Genomic DNA, 5,636 nt, shown 5'->3' with positions numbered 1-5,636 from the left:
TGCGATCGAGATAACACATCAAAACTACTTCTAACATAAAAAACTCTTTTCGATCATGCACACCTTGGCCAGAGGTTTTCCAACCACAACCAATTGCGACCGTATAGGATGTTCACTCCACGCTGGAGGTTAATAGATCTCATCAGTAAGAATCTACCTCCATACACACTACATAGAGACCACATAAAAAGCATTCCACCTCTCACACTGGATGGTTCTACTCAATAGCAAATCTCTAACACCAGTGCATAAGACAACTCTGTGACCTCTGGTCTAAGGATCAAATTCACAATCAAAAACTAGCAAGATATCATTAATTCTCTTAACCATGTGATTTATCGCAAATGTCACATACCACAGATGTTCAACCAACTGTTGGAATACATGTACGGTGGTGCAGGTAAATTTAAAATTTTTTTTACACATTAAAGATACGCAATGGAATACATAAATGCACTCACCATACTCATATTGGGTATTTAAACAACATGATATTTCATCTTTTGAAATACATTAAAAACATATACCTATAGCCCGATGTCAGGTGGAGCGTAGAAATAGTTTCTACACTGAGACGGATTCCACCTCAAATTGTGGAGGGTCTAGTCTGTTTACACGTAGCAAGCTACTTAATACCATGTCACGGTTTTCGTCCTGTGCTAGCCTGAGGACATTGATTCACTAGCACTCGTGTGTCTCCCCGGACTCTCCAAAATTTCTTATGCGATTGTAATTTCTTAAGAGTAGCTCCAAAATTTCTTATGCGGTTGTAATTTCTTAAGAGTAGAAATGAAAGTAGAATTCATAGAGCATAAGCCAAGCCTTACCCTTTGTAAATTCCTCCCCAATTTCTCCCAAATCTGCCTCCTAGATTTGCCACCCCTCATCACCCCAACCGCTGACACGTGGAATTCATCATCTGTAGCTTTGGTGGCAAAAACGGTCGACCAGTTCCTTAGAGGCGATCTAACAATTTCTACCAAGTGGAAAAATGATCGACCAGCTCCACAACCTGTCGACCGCCTGAGGCATTCGATCAATTGTGTTGAAGCAGTCAACATCCCTAGCTGTTTTTGAAGAAATCACTATCCAATTTGCTACTTTTTACAAACCAAGTCATTAACACTTAATGACTTCTAAGACACAACAAGTGCATGGTGCTGATATCAGTTGCTACACTATATGGTCTGTGACTTTTTAGGTTCATTGTCCGTTAGCAAACAGATAGTGCCAAAATCCTTTTAACGTTAGCTAAAACACCTCAACCTATCACAAGAATATTTCCATGTTCTGGTGATGACCTAAAAGTCTTGGGAAGCCCTAGTAGCTGTCCAACATAATATAAAAGGTAATGAAGTCTAACTTCAAGTGAGCTTATTACAATTAACGATTATTGTGTAATACAATCTTAACGTCTCGATCGAGTGAGAGTCATTGTGTAATAAACTCACAAACTAAGTAACTGTGTTAGATCTTATCAGTATGACTAGATGACACCTTAAGAAACACTTTCTTGATTAATCATTTTGGCTCAGCCAACAACTTTCATATCACATTAACAATATACCACATTAGACGTTCACCTTATCAGTGACAACGAGGGTGACAAATCCTATCCTTAAGCACCTACCTCTATGCACTAGCAATACAGATCGTTCGGTGCATTAACAAATCTCGCACACCAATATAGAAAACAACTATGTCAATTCAAGTATAAGGATCAGTTACACAATCGCAACTCAATGACAAAATCATTATCCACAATGCCATGTGATTAGTTATCAATGTCACATTCAATGTGTTGTTCTCCAACCCACCCATGAGTTTACTAGAGACATTCCCATGTCATATGGCATGTGACTCACCACCTCTAACCATTAGTATCTCATACTAATCAAGGTAGTAAATATCGTGGCAGCCTATAATTGACTAATTAGTGTCTCTATCCAATTAGTATAAGGACCAAGAATATTTAAGAAATCACATCACTAGAGAATCTTGTCACATATTCTTAACCCTTTAAGAATAAGACTCTCAAACAAGAAATCTAGAGACTCATTCATATAACAGGCTAGAGAGTTTAATGAATGATGATAAACTTGTCTTTTATTAAAAACATATACAATAATACATCGAATGTATTTATTACATATGTCAGGCGTCATCTAAATCTAGCATTAAGGCACATTACAAACACCAACATCCACCCATATGTCTACGAGTCGCATCATATGTACTATGACATGTGACTTACCATCATTTATCATTAGTATCTCATTGTAACCAAAGATAAAGACCCATATGGTAGTCTATAATCGATTCATCATAGTCTCCATATGATAAATATAAGGACTAAGAATACTTTTAGAAAATCCTATGTTATAAATCTTTGTCACATATTCTGAACAACTTAAGAATAGAACTATTAAGAAATCTAGCGACTCAGTCATACACATTTGGAGAGTAATGAATGAAAAAATAATTATTTTATTGATTGTAAAAATATTATACATGTATCCTATTACATACTAAATGTCATCTAAATCTAGTATTATGGCATACATCACTAACAAATAGTTCAAGGCCTACACCAATATAAGCATCAAGTCAAGATTAAGATGATACATGTGCAACATCACTTTGAAAGGTAAAGAGAAAAATAATCAAATCAAAGTCAGAGATATGAGATCATTTTACAAAATTTATAAATTCTAAGGGTGAGATTAAAAGGAAATGCAATTATTGTTCTCAAGAGTTCCATCATGATCCAAAAAATAATGGGACTACTAATTTAAGTAATCATATGGGATCTTGTGAAAAACACCCTCATGCTATTGCAACCCAACAAATGCAATTACAATTGCAATCAACTTCAAAGGGGGTGAGAATATGGGTGCACTTGTTAATTGAAAAATTGATCAAGTGCTTACTAGAAAGGTTTGAGCATGAGGGGTTTAGGTATTTTATGTCTGTTGTTTGTCCTAAATTTTGGATTACTTCTTGTTGGATTATTTCTTGACTATTTTGAGTTATTTAGTAAAGAGATGTTAAATTTGATGAATGAGTTAAAAAATTCTTGTTAAAAAGTTTGCTTAACCACTGACACATAGACCTTCATTCAAAGTGCAAAAACTTTATTAGCTTAAGAGGGGGTGAATTAAGCTTTTTTACCCTTTTAAAAAATAGGAATTTAAAACAATAAGTAAAAATAAATTGAAAGAATGCAGCAAATAAGATATATAGTAGTTCGGCTATGCCTACTCCACTACCTTACTCATCACCAAGGATTTTGTTCAACCAAACTTACTTGGGTAGGTTTTAAAATAGGCTCAACTACAAACCTTTACAAACAATGACTTTTTTAAATAGGATTAGCCACAATCAATGCCTTTTATAGGATCAGGCTTAACATTTACAAGATCATAATAAAAATGTGAATGGGGGATACAAGATAAGGTATAGAATGAACTGAAATTGCAGACTCTTCTCTTGTGTTTACAAAGAAATGAAACGATTAAAAGATATAGGCTCAATCTCTTTCTCTTTTTCTTTTGGATGTTTACGATAGAGCACTTGTTTTGAATGCTTGAGATATCGAAATTTCAACTACCTTGTGTTCTTCAGGCTTTAGCCCCTTTATATAGTGTTCTGCCACTTAATGCTTTTGTTGAGCTATCCATCATGGTGAGAAAATGTTCTCTGTGTCTTAATTGTCATTTTTTGTCTCTATAATATCTCAAAATTCAATTATAAACATCAAAATCTATGTACAACTTATCTGAGAAGCATTTAATGTTCTGAAAATTAAAAACAAATTGCATTTAATGCTTTGTAATGGCTATCTTTTTCAAATTCTGACAAATATCTTACTAAATTATAACGAGTGTGTTTAATCGACTATGTTTAATCTTTACTTGAGTATATATGTTTTGTAGTTAACTATTATTATGGCTTACTCGAGTATAAACTGCCTTTTACTTGATTCAATTTTGACACAAAATAATTCAATACATACTCAATCAGAAAGCTATATTTACTCGAGTATATTAAGATTTTTACTCAATTAACAATTTTAGTACTCGATTAAATTAATGGTCTAGAGAGTTGGCATATTTGTGATAGATATTTACTCGATTAAAAATATTATTTACTTGAGTACATGTGATTCATTATTCAATTAATAAATTCAAGTACTCAGTTACAAAGATGATCTAGATATTGACAAAATTCTAAAGGATATATACTTGATTATAAAAGCTATTTACTCGAGCACAAATGAATTATTACTCAATTACAAAACTAAACACTCAATTAATTTTGCATCACTAGAAACTTGTATTATTTACTCAAATACAAAGACCTATTTAGTCAAATACATTTATTATCTATTCGAATATACTAAGATTTGTAATCGATTACTTATTATACAACTTATGCTTACTCGATTACAAACATGATACACTCAATTACAATACCATGCTTACTTTGAATTGATCTTAAGGTTTTTCTTAACAAGAAAATTACTCAAGTATACAAGACTTTTACTTGAATAGGAACATTAGATCACAAAATTACTTGATTACATGAAGTTTATTACTCGATTATAAGAACCAATAATTTGAATTGATTAGAGATATTACTTCATTACTCGCCTTACATAGAATAGTACTCGATTAAAAACCTGACTTACTTGATTAATATATATATCTTACTTGATTATTTTTACAATCATTTTTATTGTTGCATGGATACGACAATGAATTATTTTGAATGGAAATGTCGTTGTCAAGCCACCTGAGCCTGCAAAAATAAGAAAATAATTAGAAGGCGTGAGGAGGTCGCCACGTAAACACTTCGATACTTAAATTAGACATTGAATATGATATAAATTGTATTGAAATTAGTATCAAAGACGTCGTACCTTTTTAGGAATGAGTACCTACTTATTTATAGATAAATATGGAGTAATTTAAAGTGTAACAAAATTAGGATTCTTATAGATAACACTTATCTTGATCAATCCTAGTTTGGTTGAAGCTAAAAATTGTTATAGATGACATCTATCTTTTATAGATGATGTTTATCCTGCCCTTTTTGGGATGAATGATTGTTTATTTCAATATTTCGAAATTTTTTAGAATTAGAATTCTTTATGGATAATTGATTTTTTTCCCAAGAGAAATTTTCGAATGTTGAAGTTATTTAGTTTGCGGGTTTGTGTGGGACCCACCCACGTATGGAAAATTTATGCCTTTTAACCCAAAATATCATTTTGGGCTCTTGGGCTTTTAATGGCCTTTGCTTATGACACAATAATTTTTAAGCTTAACACATGTTTTTCTCATCATCATTTACAAGAATTTTTATATTTATTCATCAAATCAAAACTTTAACAACTTAATAGATTACTCAATACAAAAGGTTAATTATATGTGTTTGACAACCCACTATATTAACAATAATTGGACGTTGAATGATAAGTGTCTTTTATACACTTATTTTGGTCTATAAACTTAGCATTTATACATTCAATAAAGCATGATTTCTACTTGATTTGGTTCTATATATGTTATGTAGATGTGGAGCATGTGTTGAAGACAATAGGAGCACAAAGTGATGATAATGTCGCATTTTTG

The sequence above is a fragment of the Diospyros lotus genome, chromosome 14 (genome assembly GCF_014633365.1).
Source record: "Diospyros lotus cultivar Yz01 chromosome 14, ASM1463336v1, whole genome shotgun sequence".
Lineage (NCBI taxonomy): Eukaryota > Viridiplantae > Streptophyta > Magnoliopsida > Ericales > Ebenaceae > Diospyros > Diospyros lotus.
This window is presented reverse-complemented; position numbering follows the sequence as displayed.